General features: G+C 36.0%; 1 pseudogene; it reads right to left on the bottom strand.

Moving 5' to 3' along the window:
* Nucleotides 1-613: 613 nt before the first annotated feature.
* LOC118648040 lies at nucleotides 614-18,407 on the bottom strand (annotated as a pseudogene).
* Between the last annotated feature and the right edge of the window lie 486 nt (nucleotides 18,408-18,893).

The raw sequence follows: 18,893 nt of genomic DNA, 5'->3' as shown, positions 1-18,893 counted from the left end.
ACAATAAGAAATTGTATTTAAAAAAAAACCATATAAAAAACCGTGTAAGAGAATTAGATATTAAAAAATATGTATACTTATATGTATACAAATATTTATTATTTGTATATATACAAATAATAAATAAATAATATTTATTATTTGACTGATAGTTTTTAATTTGCTTGTACACCATTTTAGACGTATAGTCGACTCGCGTAATCTGAAATCGCTATTATCTATAAATCGTTCATTATTCAGTTTAATACGATAGCAGTCAATAATTCATCTTCTATTGTAAAAAGCATGATCATATAGTAAAGCTATTATAATTCAACTTCAAAATTATGATTTGCAATAAAACTTCTCGAGCACGCTACATATAATTATATATATATATATATATATATATATATATATATATATATAATATAACACATATTATAATTATAAAATATATAAAAATACCTTTTTTGAAAGTTGTAAATTTTTTAAAATTGTAATGTGACAAAATTTGAAAATCAGATTCATATTAAATATCCCCAAAAATTATAGAAAATAACTAGTCTTATTTTAATGTTAGTCTTTTTGTTGAATTGTGTAATCTGTCTTAATTAAAATTCTGTTACTAATATGCAATTGAAATCTTATAAACATACTTGCATACAGATATGCTAGAGTTTGTCTTGGAATAGGAAGAGATTGTTCGTAGCCGCGACAGCCACTACATTTTCAGATGGATGCCATGCAGTATGAAGTATTTTCTTATTAAAGTCCAGACAATCTACGCTAATTTCATCCTTCTTGCGCTTGCCACCAGTGCATACCTACGCAATCACATGTAAACATAAATCTTCAAATTAGTCTATGTACAATAGAAAATTTTCCCAATTTTTAACAACAATTATATTTAACAATTTATATATAATTTTTATTGTAATTCTTTTCGGAGTTTTTAATGCAAATAAAGCGAAAAATTAAATATTAAAATATTGCATAATTTAAAAATGCTAAAAACAATTCAGAAAGATCAAAGTTCACCAGAAATGGTAAAATATGACATCACACTTCACTAATTTAAGATGAAAGTATCTATTTAGAAAAAAATAAACTTACAAAATCATATAAATAGTGTTTTATATCGAAATGTAAAAGTACTATCATTACGCCGAATAAATTGTTTTTTCTTCGTCCCCGAAAATTAGATAAGAAAAAAATCTTTACATTTAACTATAGATATATAGATAAAGCATTATCTAATTTTTTGAAGCCAAGATAAGTGGAGTTAGAGGACAATTATTTCCCCCTCACGCATACACAGTTCATTTCTTTTGTCGCATTGTCATTGTCTGATTGGCCGTCTGCTGGAAAATACGCAAATGCGTATGCGCGAGAAGAAAATTTTTAGATAATCTTGGTAGTTATCTTGGAATCAAGAATTTACGGCAAATGTGGGCTTATGCTCCATCCATATATCTATGCATTTAACAGACATAACTACAACTTAATCTATCGCTGAGCTTCATAATTTTCTCTCAAACTGTAATATATACAATATAAAATTTCAAAGAAATTATTATTTTGACACAAAAAGTGTACGCATTGCATTTATAAAGTTTAATTTTATTTTAGGGGCATTGTATCGTTGATTTGTATGAAATATTCCCAAACTATAATATATTTAGAGTGATAAGATAAATATATCTTTGGTAAATTCGAAAAATTTGCCTTAACAAATTCCGAGTCTAATTTGTTTGAAATTATAAATAATTGAAATTATTTTAATATTGATATATCGCAATGATAAATACTAATTAATAGCGCATACGTAATTGTCCATTAGTATGGTGAAGTGTGATATCATGCACTGATCAATCAATTAAAATTGTTTTCTTTACATTAAAAAATGTAAATATTTTTTTCTATTTAATAAATCATAGAAGTCAAAAATAAAAATACCATTTACCTTACAATTAAACGCAAAAAAAATGTAATATTTTTTTAATGCAAATTCTCTGTACTCTACTCTATTATGATTAAAATTTTTGTATCTAAAATAATATCTTATAAATGTGACTAACCTTTCTTGGCTTCAAAAGTGTTTTTGGCTTAGCAATGTCACGTGCTGCCTCTAAAGTAAGATCACGTTTGGTTGTACGATCAAATACTCTGAAGAAATTGTTGTATGAGCCTGTCATAATAGCAGAATCATTACCACTCCAACAACATTCAAATTTGTCGAAGATACAGTCATTTTCGTATAGCGAACATAATTTTGATCTCAAGTATTCGTGTACCTGTTGTAACAAAATTATATTAAGAGTTGTAAGAGCCATATAGAATACATACAGTCCATCAAATAAAAGCATGATTTGTGACATAATTTTTAGAAATATTTATTATTTAAAATTAAAAAATTTTCTAATAATTTTACAGTGTATTTTTTTTATAAGATGAATATATCTTGTTAACTGTTTTGCTCCGTATTTTCTTTTCTGTTAATACCTCTGGTTAAATCCTTATACATTTTTAATTGGCATCAGGCGATTATGACGGCAATTTAATTAAATAATATTAAATTGTTTTTCCATTGAGTACAAAGTCTACTCCAATTTTTCAGATTATTGTCTCTTCTTGTAGTATCTAATTTTCAACACAAATATTTATTTATATTGCAATGTAGAGGCCGTCCTCTACAAGTATATTACATAATTTTTAGCTTACTGTTTATCTAACAAGTCACACTCTTGTTTGAGAGACTCTATAAATCTACACGCATAATTTTCTGTAATAAGGTAGGAAATATTTATTGAATAAGATTGTTACAGAAAGCAAAAATTTACAGATATTATATATAATAGTCATATGTATTAATAGTTCTCTTTTTAAGAATATATACAAGGTATATTCCAGTCCAATCTCCAGTAATTTTCTCCAAAATTATTGATCGTACAAAATAGATAATTATGTTACAGGTGCGGAAAATCAGCTATTTCCCATGAGTGTGGGAAGTGAATGTACACGTGCCGTAGACGAATTCATTCACCCGCACGAGTAACACATTCTATTTTTTGTTATAAGTGCGTAAGAAATGGTAAAGGCGAGAAGTGGTTCAGGGCGAAAGGTGGAGGGTCTGTGGGGGGCAAGCCTTCCCCAATTTAAAAAATTATTCATTTTTACACTATTTCCACTACACTGTACTACTACTACTTTCACTGCTTAATGCGATATAATGTGACACGATGTTTATGCGATACGAATTATTGACAGGTTTTTTTGGCCCAGGATTCCTAGTTTTTTTTTATATATTTATTTATTTATTAATGTGTCTCATCCGGTAGAGATATTAGACACTGATAGCTGTATTGCGTTTGTTCTCCTCTTTTGTATGGTTTAATTTATATGAGGTGCTTCTGTAGTCGGGTTTATATTATTTTTCCAGTTTTTACAATAAATTCATAGACTATTTTAAGTATGTTAAACTCTGCCTTTTTTAACCAGTTTCACACATCTTTTGGTTTACTTGCTTCTTCCTCCTCGAGTCTTTCTATAAGCTTTGTTTCTGTCCTGGCTTGTACGTGCTGTGGGCATTCGAACACAAAATGGTTGACCGATTCGTATTGGCTCCCTGGCTGCACTGGCATCTAGCGGAACTGATATAACCTTTTCTCCATAGACTGGTGTTGAGATTGAAATGGTTTGCTTTCAGTCGGTTAAACAGAACTGCTGCTCTTCTGGGTATATTTAAATTTTTGAACCATGGGGTATTGTCTTGCACTTTATAGAAGTGTTTGAAGTAGAATTGTCCTTTATCCTGTACTTGTATTTGTAATTCTTGTTTGTTATGGTTGAGTATTTCTTCTTTCAAGAATGTTTTTGCATCTGCCATTGGTACCTTAATGTCTGGATCATGGTCCTGTAGTGTTGCTTGTTTTGCTATTCTATCTGCCTCCTCATTACCTCTTATGTGCGGGTATCCAACACATAATAATATTTGTTTTGTATATAGGAAACACGGGTAATCCATTTCTTGGTTTCTATTGTATAGTACTTATGTTTGGTCGTAATTTTGTTATTCTTTAATGCTTTAAGGAAGTTTTGACTATCTGTAAGGATCACAATGTTGTTGTTTCCAATGTTCAGGTATGCCCATTCCACGGCTTTGGCAATTCCCCACATTTCTGCTGTAAATATGCTGCTGTTTTTATTTAGGCTAGAGCAGTATGCCGCATTCCTGTCTTTAACTACAAAGGCACTCCCGACAGATTTATTATTTTGACTTTTGGAACCATCGGTGAATATCCAGACTGTGTCACTGTCGAGGTTGTACTTGTTTTGTATTTCCTGAAGTATTTCTGCTTCCTCTATTTTTTCCTTGTTGTAACTTGTGCCTATTTCTGTATCCACTTTTATTTCTTCTGTTAGTGTCCAGTAATCTGTGTTGAAAATTTCATCCTTGACGTTGATTGTTAGATTGTTTCTTTCCTTCGTGATTCGCTGCCATGTATCTGTTATTGTGTTTTTTTGTCTCCATGGTATTTGAAGTCTACTTTTATCCTCCTCTGTGTTCCATTCCTGTACTATATCAGCAAGAGTTGAATCCTTTGTTTTAATATGTTTAAGTAGGTTGTTTCTGGCTAGATATTTGGCTCTGAGTTTGATGGATGTGAGCTTGGACTCTGCTAACATTACGTTGGTGGGCGTGCTAATTCTATATCCCAGGGCGGTCCCAACATATTGGGCCTTTTCTATTTTTTGAATGGCATCTGTGTTATTGGTAGGTAGGTATACTGCCGTAGCCGTAGTCGATTCTGGATCTGACCAGGCTCTTGTATAGTAGCAGTGCTGTATTGACTTCCATACCTTTCGATACCATATTGACGTATTTAAGTATTCCATTTGCCTTGATGGCTTTTTCTCTTACAATTTGGCATTGCTTTTCAAAACTAAGTTTGGAGTCTAGCCAAATGCCCAAGAACTTTGTTTCGGCACACATTTTTATTTCCTTGTTGTTTATTTTAATGCTTATTTGCCTGTTGAATATTCCTTTCCTGTTGAAATCTATTATTTTGGTTTTTCCCGGTTGAATTTGTAATCCTATGTCATTGAATTCTTCCTGTAAATCTTCTGCTGCACTCTCTATCAGTGTTTTCCTGGTGTTGATTGTCGTCTGTGTTGTATAAATAGCGATATCATCTGCAAATTGTATTTGCTTGACTTCTTTGGGTATGTTTCTTGTAATATCTCTGGTGTACATGTTATATAGGATTGGACTGATTACGGCACCTTGTGGTAATCCCTTGTACAAAGTTCTTTTGATGCTGTTGCCTTCTCCCGTGATAAATTCTGCTTGTCTGTTGTACATCCAGTTATTGACTGCATTGATAATGTTGCTGGGGCATCGCATTTGAATCAGTTTATTGATGAGTACGTCGTATAGCACATTGTCATAAGCGGCTGATACGTCTATAAATGCCGCCATAGTGTTCTGGTCTTTGTGGAATCCCGTTTTGATGTGTGCTGTAATTTTGATTAAGTTGTCCAGGCATGATCTTCCTCTTCTGAATCCATTTTGGTTTATGTTAAAGTTTCCGTTTTTTTCCGTCCACCAATTTATTCTCTCATTTATAATTCTTTCATACACCTTGCCGAAGCATGATGATAGCGATATAGGTCTTACGCTTTCTTTATTGGGCTTGTCAATAAATAATATCTGGTATTGTTTCCATGTTTGCGGCGTTTTTTCTTCTGTAAAAAATTCGTTGAACATTTTTTAATGACATTTATATATTTGGTAGGCAGTTCCTGGATCATCCTGTAATCGATCTTGTCCACTCCTGAGGCTGAGTCTTTTCTGACACTGGCTATTGCTTTTTTCACTTCGTTGTTAGTGATTGGGTTGTTGAGTCGATTTGGCTGTTTGTCTGTGATCTTGTCAATTTTTTTGGCCGGTACCCAGTCCGATCCATATGTTTCTATTGCTTGTTTGATAACTGTGTCTCTGTCCTTTGTTTGCCATTTGTACCATTCGATAAATCTTTTAGGGTTTCTGAAAACGTTGATTCTCTTCCAAACGTATGTACTGCTGTGCTTAATATTGATACTCTCAATAAACGCTTCCAGGGCTTTCTTTTTTTTGTGTTCAAATAGTAATTTGATTTCTGCCGCTTTTTTCCTGTATGCTATGAAATCCGTCAGGGTTTTTGTACGACAAAAGTTCTTTAGAGTCAGCTTTCTTTGGTCTATGGCCTCTTGACACTCTTTATCCCACCACGGTCTGTTCTTTGCTGTTTTGGTGTCTTGCTTTTTGTTTTTTCTATTATTTGTGTCTATATTGTGTGGGTTATTGTCCTTATTGTTATCCAAATTGTTATATTTATTTGTGTTTCTTTTTTCTTATTGCCCGTGGTGGTTATCACAGCTTGTCTCATGCTATTTGTCAATATCGCATACAGTGTCCAGGCATCTGCCTGTGTGTTAGCAATCTCGTTGTATGCGTTATCCATTTCCGACTTGTATTCATCCCATCTCGTTTGCTTGGATAAGATTCTGTTAGTTTTTTTAATATATATTTTCGTATTAGCAACTATTTTGCATTCAATCGGGAAATGGTCCGAGCTCCATGTATCTTCCAGTTATATACTCTAATTTGTTGCAGACGTTTGCAGTGGCTACAATGAGGTCTAGGTTGGACGAGTTCGTGTCTGGTGTTCCCACGTACGTTCTGGTATCAGTATTAATAATGTACAAATTATTGTCCAGGCAAATCTCTGCTAGTTTACTTCCGTTGTTGTCTGTTATCACAATTCCATGTGTTATTGTGGGCGTTGAAGTCACTCACTATGACAGCTTGTTCTTTGTTAAATTGCTGGAGAAAAGTGTTCCATTGCCTGTGGTTCAGAAGGATGCCTGGTTTTCTGTATACGGTGATAATGGAGATGTTGGCGCTGTCGTCCTGTGTTTTAATAACTATTCCCGTTACTTCTGTATGTGGTGGTTGATACTGTATTTTTCTTGCTTTATACGGTATTTGATTCCTGATGCATATGGCTACTCCTCCCGCTCCTATGCTGTTGTTGTCTTCGTTTTCTCTGTCATTTCTTTGGACTTGGTAGCCCAGGAGGTGCCACCTTTCTTTCCCTTTAAGTTTCCGAGGATTCCTAGGTTATTTATTTAAGGTTAAGAGGATCCTAAAGTCGTATGTTTTACTGATATTTTTTAAATTAAACTAATCTTTTAATTGGCTTTATAGAATCGCAAAACTCTTTTACAGAATTAAAATACCTAAATCTAGGAAAATACGGCCGAGTTAATATCAAAAACAAAAAAATTTCATTTTTAGTACGTAGAGTTGTCACTTGATCACAATATTTGCTTAATATACAAAATCTACAATATATATGTATAAAATAAAATCATATTCCTCTAGAGACAACATATACAAACAATATCGTGCAATTCAAACTAAGATTAAAAGTTTAGAAAAAAAATTAGTTTTATGAACTTCTTATAATTGCAAATTCAGATATAAATTAGAAAAAGAGTAGTCTGAAAAACATTTTGTTTATTCTCAGTATAAAATCCAGTTCATATGACGATATTAATACGTGTACTTTAATTTTAGAAAAGGATTTCCAAATCTATAAAAAAAAATACATACAAAATCTTCTCAATGATATGCATGATTGATATGCGTGTCGAGAAATGACATGTCTGTAATACGACTCGAGTGTCGGAATAAAGAAGAATGTGTGACAAAATAATCAATCGTACGGATTTAGGGGGATAGCCATGCGGAAATGATTTCTGCATTTTTCCGCATGATTGATCGATAGGGGAAAGTTACTTATGAAGAAAACTGCCCGTGCACAATTAATGACTTTCTGGCCGTAGAGGGCCACGAAAAGGATCGTTTTCGACGCACGTGTAACAAAAACATTTTTTTACATAAAAGTAGAGCAGATTCGAAACGTGTTTTGTTCACGTTATTTTTTTTAAGATGAAAGTGCCAAAAGATATAAAAATAATAACAATTTTAAAATTAAAATGATAATTTTTCCTTTAATTATTCTGTATATATAAGTATTAAGAGACTTCCGTTTCCGGTGTCGTAGAGAGTGACAGGTGTGTGTGTGGCGTATAAAAGAGCGAATGAGTAAGGTGGTTAAGAAGCAGAGAATAATTGCGAGAGGGGTGGCAGTGAGAGAAGGTACGTTGGGTGGAGTAGGGGAGGAAGAGTAGGAGCGGAGAAAATAGTAATTAGTTAATTAGAGACGAAAGAGAAGTGAGTGGGCAGGTTAGAGAACATAGAGAAAGTAAGGGATAGAGAGAGGCAAGCGAAGAGGAGTAGCGAGTAGAAGGGAGACACGAGCGGCGCGAGTGGACGGGCGGAGAGTTAGAGAGGCGGGCGAGTGAGTTCGTGGAGAGCGGTATAGAAAGAAGTAAGTAAGTTAGAAGAACAATAAGGAGGGTATGGCGGAAAACGAAAATAGAGAGAAGGAGGGATTAGGAGAGGAACAGGTGGGGGAAGAGGGAGAAAGGGAGGGAGGGTTGAAAAACAAGATGTAGCGAAAAAAAAGGGGTGGCCGACAAATTTAAAAAGACTGACTAAGAAAAGAACAAGAAGCATGAATAGCATAGAAGAAATGTTGACAAGGGGAAAAAGGAAGGAACGAGAGCAGGATGAGGAGGGGATGGAATTAATGGAGGAGGAGGAGATACTTAAAAGAAGCAGGATAGGAAAGGGGTCACCGGAGATAAATGAGTGTAGAGGGGGGGGCAATTTGGGTAAAATATTAGAGGAATTAGGAAAGTTGGGAAAGAAAATGGACGAAGGAAAGGAAGAGCTGAAGAAACAGATAGTAGATTTAAAAAATAGGTGGGAGGAGGAAAGAAGAGAAATGAGGGATAGGATAGAGTTGATGGAAAAAAGAATAGAAGACTTAGAAGAGAAATTGGAGAAGGAGGGGGATAAAAGGAGGGAAATTTTAAAAGAAGAGGGGAGAAATGGAAGAAAAGGAGGGGGGAAGGGGGGATAACAAGAAGAATGAGAGATTTCGAAGTAAGGTTAGACAAAAGGGAGAGGGAACAAGGAGAAATAATATAATAGTCAAAGGAATTAAGATAGGAGAGGGAAAGGTGGAGGAGACAATAAAAGAATTATGGGGGGAAATGGGTATAGAAGAGAGCCTAAGGGAGGTAAGGAGAGTAGGGGGGGTAGATAGAGAGGGGAGAGGGATGATGTTAGTGAAGTTAGGAAGCTTAGAGAGTAAGAAGAGGGTGATGGAGGCAAAGAAGAGATTAAAAGGTAGAAGGGAGAGGATAGATGACGATTTAACGAGAGAAGAGAGGAGAGCGAGATGGAAAATAGAAAGGGAAGCAGATAAAGAGAGGGAAAAAGGGAAAATGAAGATATGGGATGAGATAGGAGAAATGTAGTTTGGAGATAAGGAAAACGAGTAAGGAGAGGCGGTATGAGGGGAGGAAAAGGGGAAGGAAGGGAGGGGAGAGGGGAGAAAGGGAGGGGGGAGGAGCAGGAGGGGGGGAATATAAAGTAGGATTTTGGAACGTAGCAGGGTTAGGGAATAAGGACAAAGACTTCTGGGAAGGTTTGAAGGATTGGGATGTAATTGTAATGAGTGAGACGTGGGTGGATAAGGGAGGATGGGTAAAGTGAAGGAAAGGTTACCGAAGAGTTACACGTGGGATGCACAGTGGGCGGGTAGAGGAAGATTAAGGGGGAGGGCAAAAGAGGGGATGGTAATAGGAATAAGAAAGGGGATAAAGATAGATAGAAGTGGGCAGGGGGGGAGATAGAGGGGGGTGTTGGTAAGGAAAATGTGTCTAGGAGATGAATGGTGGAGGGTGATAGGAGTATATGTAAATGTTATGAGTGACACACTCATAACGATAAGGTGTCAGTAACACGATGACGTAAGTCGGTCAGCTGCAGTCAGCATCGAGCGCATCGCGCGAGGTTTCACGCAATCCGCTCAACAATTAGCGCAATGCTCCTTAGACAGCACTTGCTGTCTAAGCAATAATTTGGAATACTGACCGATTTACGCCCTCACGCAATCCTCCCCTTCTTTCGATCCAACTACCGAATTATCGGATATATAAACCGGCGAAAGAAGGTGAGGATCGGGTCAATTCGAAGTAGACAAACTAAGACTACACACGACACTCTGCTTTGCGGGGGTCGTGTATCGCCGAGATAACTTATTGTAAATATACAACCACGACACTCTGCTTTGCGGGGTCGTGGACACGAGCTAATAGACGCGACACTCTGCCTTGCGGGGGTCGCGATCTAACTATTGTAACTGAATACAAGAATAAAAGTGTTCAAGACAAATAACGGTGTATGTGACGAAATACCTTCCTCGCGAGATCTCTGGCAGCGATCCCAAAATCGTACTCACAACGAGGGGTACAACATAAATAAGACCTAGAAGCTAAAATGGAGTCGTTGAAAGGGTGGATGGAGGGGAGAGAGGAGGGAGTAAGGATGATTATAGGAGGAGATTTCAATGTAAGGACGGGTAGAGAGGGGGGGAAGATATATGGAAGGTGAGGGGAAGAGAGAATCGAGAGATGCTACGGTGAATAGTGAAGAGAGGAAGTTCTGTAGGTTTATAGGAGAGATGGGATACGCGATTATAAATGGAGATGTAAAAGAGGATGAGAGAGGGGAATGGACGCATGTGGGATGGAAAGAAGGATCGGTAATTGATTACGTGATCGGGAACGAGGAAATAAAAGAAAGGTTGATTAAAATGGAGGTGGAGGATAAAATAGATTCGGATCATCAGCCAGTGTCGGTATGGTTAAAAGGAAGAGGGAAAAGGGGAGGAATAGAGAAGAACAAGATAGAGGGAGGAAGAAAGTAGTATGGTCGGAGGAAGGGAGGAAAAGGTTTGCGGAGAAGTATGGGGTTATAAATTCGGGGGACATAGAGGTGGAGGAAGAATGGGGAAGGATTGAAAATAAAGATAGAGGAGGCTATGGAGAGCATGGTAAAGAAAGGGGTTGGGGGGGAGGAAGGGATGGTGGGATGAGGAGTGTAGAGAGGGAAAGAGGAGAGTGAGAAGTGAACTAAGGAGGTGGAAAAGAAAGGGAGGGGATGGGGAGGGAGTTCAGGAGGGAAAAGGGGAAATACAAGAGATTATGTGAGGAAAAGAAGGAAAGGGAGAAAGAAGAGTGGGAGAAGGAGGTAGGGAGGGCAAGGTTCGGAGGGGCAGGTATGGAAAATAGTAAATAGGGAGCGGAAAAAGAGAGGGAGGGTGGATGAGTCAATAGAAATAGAAGAATGGGACGGCTACTTTAGGAAGCTGTTGGGAGGGGTGGAAGAGAGGGTAAGGATGGAATGGGTAGGAGAGAGGGTTGAGGATGAGGAGAAGGAAACAGGCAGGGAAGAGATAAGGAGAGTAGTGAAAAGTTTGAAGGTTGGGAAAGCAACGGGAGAAGATGGGATACCGAATGAGGTGTGGAAATATGGAGGGGAAGAGTTGGAGACTAGTTTGTGGAAATTATGTAATAGGGTATGGAAAGGAGAGGGTTGGCCAGAAGGTGGAAAGAAGAGATAGTAGTACCTATAGTGAAAAAGGGGGAAAGGGTAAAAGTGGAGGAGTACAGAGGAGTAACGTTAATGCAAACGACATATAAGGTGTACACGGCAGTATTGGCAGAAAGGTTAAGGATAGAGTTAGAAGAGAAGAGTATTTTGCCGCCGAGTCAAGCAGGGTTCAGAAGGGGATGGGGGTACAGTGGATAATGTGTATGTCTTGAACTATTTGATAAACAGGCAATTAGAGAAGAGGGGGGGGGGGGGGGAAACTAATTTTATTATTTGTAGACATGAAGGCGGCTTTTGACTCGGTAGATAGAGAGGGTTTTGATAACAGCAATGAGAAAGAGAGGAGTAAGAGAGGGGCTAGTCAAGAGATGTGGAGAGGTGCTAAAGGAGACAGGAAGCAGGGTGAAGGTAGGAAAAACGGGAGGGAAAAGTTTTGGACAGAAAGGGGTTTAAGACAGGGATGCCCGTTGAGTCCGTGCCTGTTTACCTTACTTTTAGCGGATATAGATGAAGAATTAGAGAAAGGAGGATGGGGGGGGAATTGAATTGGGGGGAAAGAAAGTATATTCGCTGGCGTATGCAGATGATGTGGTGTTAATAGCGAAGGATGAAGAGGGGAATAAAAGAAATGATGGGTAAATTGGAGTTATCTGGATGGGAAGAAGTTGGAAGTAAATACGGAGAAAAACAAAGATTATGAGATGTAAAAAAGGTGGGGGGAGAAAGAAGAAGGTAAACTGGAGATGGAAAGGAAAGAAGTTAGAGGAGGTAAATAGGTTTAAATACTTGGGGTACACGTTGTTGGCAAATGGAAAACAGGATGGACATGTAGAAGAAAGAGTAAAAAAGGGTTCGGCTATTTTAGGACAGATCTGGGGAATAGGGAAAAGGAGGTTTGGAAGAGATTGGGGAAGAAGGCTATGGTTATTTGATAGGTTGGTGTGGTCAGTGGTAAGTTATGGAGTAGAGATTTGGGGATGAAAGATGAGAATAGGGATAGAAAGATTGCAGGAGAGATACTTGAGATGGATGTTAGGAGTAGAGAGAAGTGTTCCAGGATATATGATAAGAGAAGAATTGCAAAGGGATAGATTGGAGGGAAGAGCGAGAATGAGAGCATGGGGATATGAAAGAAGTTAGAAGAAGGAGGAGAGGGAGAGCTGGCAAGGAGATGTTGGACGGAGATAAAGAAGAAAGCGAGGGAGGCAAGGCAAAATCGAGGTGGGAAGAAGGAAAAAATTTTATAAAAGAGGGGATGGGAGGTGGAGAAGGTGGAGAGGTTAAGGGAGAAAGGGAGGCTAAGAGGAGAGGAGATGGTAAGAGAGAGAGGGAAAAACAAAGAAAGGAAAGATGGGAGGGAATTAGGGATTCAAAGTACAATGGGTGGTATTGGAGAGTAAAAGGGGAGGGGATTCCGGAATATTTAAAAGGAATTGGGAGGAGAAAAGATGGCAGAGGGTGGCAAGGTATAGGTTTAGGGGAGTAATGAGGGGGGGAGAGATATTGGGAGGAGGAGGATAGTAGGACATGTAGGTTGTGTGGATGGGGGGAGGAGACGTGGGAGCATGTTGGGAAGAGTGTATAGATTGGGGGGTACAAAAAGGTTGGCAGGAGATGGTGGAGGAAATATTGGGGGAGGAGGAGGAAGGAGAGTGGTGGATGGAAAAGTTAGATAGATTAAGGGAGGATAGGAGGATGGAAGAGGAGGGAGGGGGAAAGGGAAGGGAAGAAAAGAAGGTAGAGGCGCATGTGGATGGATGAATGTAAAAGAAATGGAATGGAAGAAGTGTGCAGCGGAAGCGGAGGTCCAAGTGTGAATGGGAATAGAGGTATGAATGCTCTTTCTCTCTCTCAAGCGAATGCGAATGTGAATGTGAGTCAAGCGGCGGATATTAGTTTAAGTACAGAGAAAGCGAAGACTGATTGTAAGCGGAGCGGAGGTCTGCTTGTACCCCGCAAGGGATAAGCAATAACATTATTATTATTATTATAAGTATTAAGATAAAATTATCAAAAAATTGTTTTAAAAATTATTAAAAAAATAATTTGCAATATGCCAAATTTCGAAAAAAAAATTTTGCAAACAGATTAATTTTTTAATAATTATAAATGTATAAAGTAAATATGTATTTTTTAAATATTAATTGGATTTATTCTTATTTTTCTGTACATAAAATATTAAGGTACAATTATCAAGAAATTAATCATTTTACAAGACATTTTGTATTTATGTTATTATCAGAATAAAATATAAAATATCCCATAAACTATTGATTTTTTGGTAACTTTGCCTTAATACAAAATACAATAATATGCAGAATAATTGGAGATATATTATATTTAAAAAATCACTTTTTTAAATAATAGTGACTTTCAAATCTGTTTAGCACTAACTAAAAAAAGCGACCAAAGTTTGCTCAAACAAACCATTCCATTTTCATCAAAATTTCAATATCATCAATAATTTTGAAGAAACGCACGCACACACAAAGTTGTACAAACAACAAATTAACCTAATTAAAATTGCAAAGAATAAATTTAAGTAAAACAAAATTTAAAATTTTTTGAAAGGTTATTTATATTACTTTAAAATGTCATACTTTTTGAAAATTAGTTCATTCTAAATAATAACACAAATATAAAATAAATAATTAAATAATATATATTTTATTTGTAATTATGTTTATATAAAATATTTGACAAAATCTTGATTTTTATATAAAAATGCTGCTTCCAATTTTCTTTCTTTTGCATAAATAAATGGCATAGCATGTGTGTGCTGCCCCGCACAAATTTAATTGAGATTTTTACAAAAAGTTGACATTGATGTGAGATTAAATTTCCTCGAATATTATATCTGAAAATAATTTTATGAGAGTTATGGGGAAAAGAAAAAAAATCAATAAAAAAAATTTAAAACGGCTGAACCGATTTTGATAAAAAAAATATATGTATGGGTTTCAATCCCACAATGTTATAAAAAAATTACGGAATTTTTTTTCAAAAAATACGAGTAAAAAAATTGCCAAAACCTTTTAAATTTTTTTCTATGGAATCCAGATGGGATTACTATCATCATTTTTTATAGAAAAAATCTATGATTTTCCTAGTATGACATATTTAAGTCTCAAAATGATCCGAAGAGTAAACATAAATATATATATATATATATATTAGGTGTACAAATAAGTTTCTGCCGTTTGACAAAAGTTGGCACCACCAGTAAGTTATGGTTAAAATTGTCAGATGTAAAATGCCATTATCGTAAAGTTGGACATCTGTCAACAACATAACCTTGAAATATTAATGAATTTTATCAGTATAATATATTCTTTTGTGTGCAAAAATGTCGAGTTTTGAGCCGAATAAGCGTTATTTGCGAGAACTTTTGATTTACTTCTTCAATTTGAAGAAATCTGCAGCTGAGGCGCATTAGTTGCTTGTAGAAGCATATGGTGAGGCTACCTTAGTGAGAAAAGTTGTCGTGAGTGGTTTCAAAAGTTTAAGAACGGTGAATTTGACATCGAAGACAAAGAACGTAGCGGAAGGCCGAAAGTGTATGAAGACGTGAAATTAAAAGCATTATAGGATCAAGATTCGTACCAAACGCAAGAACTTGCACTTACATTAGGGGTGACTCAACAAGCAATTTCATATCGGTTGAAATCATAAATGCCCAATTTTTGATAAAAAACGGCGGAAATTATTTGTACACCTAATATATATATGGATATACATTACAAAAATCTAAGATAATACTGTGGATAAATTCAACCTAAGTAATACACATTAACTACAAAAATGATATCAAAATATTTTGCGCCAATTATAATAATAGATATTTCTATGAATTAAAACATCTACCCTATTAGTATTCTTTGATCAATGGTCATATTCATAATTAAAGTATTGACTGCACCCATACAAGAATAGAATAAAGAAGAATAATTTGTTGATATTTGTTAATTGAATTTTATCCAAAGTATTATCTTAAATTTTTGTAATATATGTATATGTGCACACACGCACGCACACACCATATACATATATATATATATATATATCTCACGCCCTTTTTTACCTTTTTAAAAAGGTCATTTTGTTTGGATAATGTATATACAGGATGATTGAGGCCCGCGATGCCCGTCCACTGCGCGTTTTTTCGCATACCTTAGCAATTTTTCTCAAAACTTTATGCAGTCCATTCCGATTGTTTCCCGTTCGTTGTACTTATCTCGATGCTCTTTATTTTTTTTTATAAGATTTGTACGTTTGAGCCAACCACCCTGCATATATATTTAATAATATATACGTACACATTATGTATATATGTATATAAATAACGAAATACACACACACACACACACACACACACACACACACCCACAACACACACACACACACACACACACACACACACACACATATATATATATAAATAACCGAAAGGGTACTACATACATATATATATATATATATATATATATATATGTGTATGTAAACGTTATTTTGAAATTTAAGTATGTCATACTAAGGAAGTCATAGATTTTTTTCTACAAAAATGGTGATAGTACCCCATCTGAATCCAATAAAAAAAATTCAAAAAAATTTTAACCCATATTTAAAAAAAAAATTCTGTAATTTTTTTATAACATTGTGGGATTGAAACCCATACATATATTTTTTTTTATCAAAATCGGTCAGCCGTTTTAAATTTTTTTTATTGATTTTTCTTCTTTTCCCCATAACTCACATAAAAAGTATTTTTCATATATAATACTTGAGGAAATTTAATTTCACATCGATGCCAACTTTTTGTAAAAATCTCAATCAAATCCGTGCGGAGGCAGCACATACGTGCTTATCCTACAATGCCCTTTTAATTCTGGAAAGAAGTTAATAAATTCAAATCCAGATTTTGTATTTTAAAAATATTTTATAACTAAGTTTATTAATTTATTTAAAATTAACTTATAAGTTAAAATTATTAACCTTTTTAAATTGTTTACAATGCTTGCGTGTACACGCATCGGCAGAATGGTGTCCCTCGGCGTAAAAATTGGGGATTGCGCCAGTGTTGCATCCTTCACCAACGCCACACGCTCAAGAAGGATAGAGTTATGATGAGTGAGAAGACGTGATAACCGATTCGCTGGTGTCCATATCTGTTTCACTCGCACTCAAGCAAAAGACGTCATTAGTATTGAGTGCGAGTGAAACAGATATGGACACCAGCGAATCGGTATCACGTCTTCTCACTCATAACTCTATCCTTCTGAGCGGTGTGGCGTTGGTGAAGATGCAAACCGGCGCGATCCCCACTTTTTTTGCTCCTCCGCGTCTCCACTTCACCGCGCGCCTAGTAACACGTACGGCGCTTCGTGTGTGTGGGTGATCGCCGCGCTGGACTCCGAGGGACTACATTTCTGCCGGTGCATGTACACGTATCGTTTTCATTATAAAGTATCACATAATGTATAACTTACGGGATAACATTCGATTGGTTTTGTCTCCATTTGTAAGTCCCATACTTTTACGCTGAGGTAGTCTCTATAATCATATATCTCCGGAATTACTAAGCTTTACATCGCTTATACTTGAAATAATTTCTGAGAAAAAACTTCTATTAGTTGGATCTTCAGGCTCCTCGAAAAGCTTACTGTGCTGATCGCAGAGAGCAGCAGATCTCATATCGCAAAGTCTAATAGTTCCTTTGCTACTACTGTATACCAACACGTTGCATTCGGCAGGATGAAATTCCGCTGCAGTTATGACTTCCGTTAACTCTTCCATATTAGTTGGCTTAATGTCTACTATATCTACACTATGGTTAGGAAATTATATATTTTAAAAACTAATAATTTCTATAACTAATAATTAAATTAATATTCTGAATTAATGCAAAAAATTATCAAAACAAAAAAATTGTAAAACAATATTAATGCATGATTATACAGAAGAAAGGATACTAAAACTCTGGTCAGTTATCTCAAGATGCCAAAGATTAATTCTAAGATCATCAGCACTGAGGTATGTTTCTTGATCACTGTTAACACTTATACTGTTTATATGATAAGTTGTGTGCATTAGCAAATATTCTCCTTGGTGATGCTTCTAACCATCAACTCCATTGGTTTTATGGTTGGCACCTGTACAAAATTTTAGGCTTGATTAATATTTCAAAAATCCCATTTAAAAATAAATAAGTAAAAAAAATCTCTTGTTTGTTTCTTGCAGAAAAAGTGACCACAAAAATTGCCTGTTTTGTGGGGTTCATAAAATTTTAACCAAATGTATATCAAATATTACCTTAATGTCACATTCAATATAATACATGATAATAATGATAATAATGATAAAAATCTCTTTCTCTCCATCTCTCCACTCTGATAATCCTCTCGCCTTTATTGCTCTTTCCTTTATTTCTTCTAAGCAGCTTCTAGCCAGAACACTACCTTTCTAATAATTTCTCTTCATACCTACATGTTCTATTCCCTGCCTCTCTCCTCATTTTTTCCTTCTGAAGCTCCTCTCTAACCCAAATATCCCGGTGTTCTTCCCTCTACTCCTAACACCCACCTCAAATACCTTTCCTGTAGCCTTTCTAAATTCTCCCTCTCCTTCTTCTTCTCCCAAACTCTATACCCCATAGCTTGCTACTGTCCCTACCAACTTGTTGAACACCTAAATTTCTCTTTTTCCAATCCTTACCAAACCTCCTTTTCCCTATCCCCCATACTTGTTCCATTATTCTCGCCGCCTTCTCTACTCTATCCTTTACTTGCGCCTCCTGCCCTCCGTTTCTTTTAAATTTGTATCCTAGATAAATGCATTCTTTTACCTCTTCCATTTTCCTACCTTTCCTACCTTACCAGTTCGCTTTGCAATCTCTACCCCTTCCTTTCCTGAATCTCATTATCTTCGATTTCCTCTGCATTTAATTCTAATCCTTTTTTCTCTAAGTATCCCTCTAATCTACTTATCATACTTCTCATGCTCTCTTCATCCTCTGCTAACATTACTATGTCATCTGCGTACATCAGTGCGTGTATCTTCTCTTTCCCCCAGCCTTACTCCTTCCCACCTGACTTTTCCTAGTTCCTCCTCTAAATCTGTTATCAACATGTTAAACAACATGGGTTTAGTGGGCACCCTTGTCTCAGTCCTTCCGCCGTCCAAGAAGCTATCACTAAGTTTACTTCCTATTCTCACACTACTTTTTGTTTCTCTTAATACCTCCTCTGTCATATCCACTAGTCCTTCTCTTATCCCCCTTTCCCTCATTGCCTTTATCACTTCCATCCTATCTACCGAATCAAATACTGCCTTCAGATCT

The sequence above is a fragment of the Monomorium pharaonis genome, unplaced genomic scaffold (genome assembly GCF_013373865.1).
Source record: "Monomorium pharaonis isolate MP-MQ-018 unplaced genomic scaffold, ASM1337386v2 scaffold_140, whole genome shotgun sequence".
NCBI lineage: Eukaryota > Metazoa > Arthropoda > Insecta > Hymenoptera > Formicidae > Monomorium > Monomorium pharaonis.
This window is presented reverse-complemented; position numbering and strand designations above follow the sequence as displayed.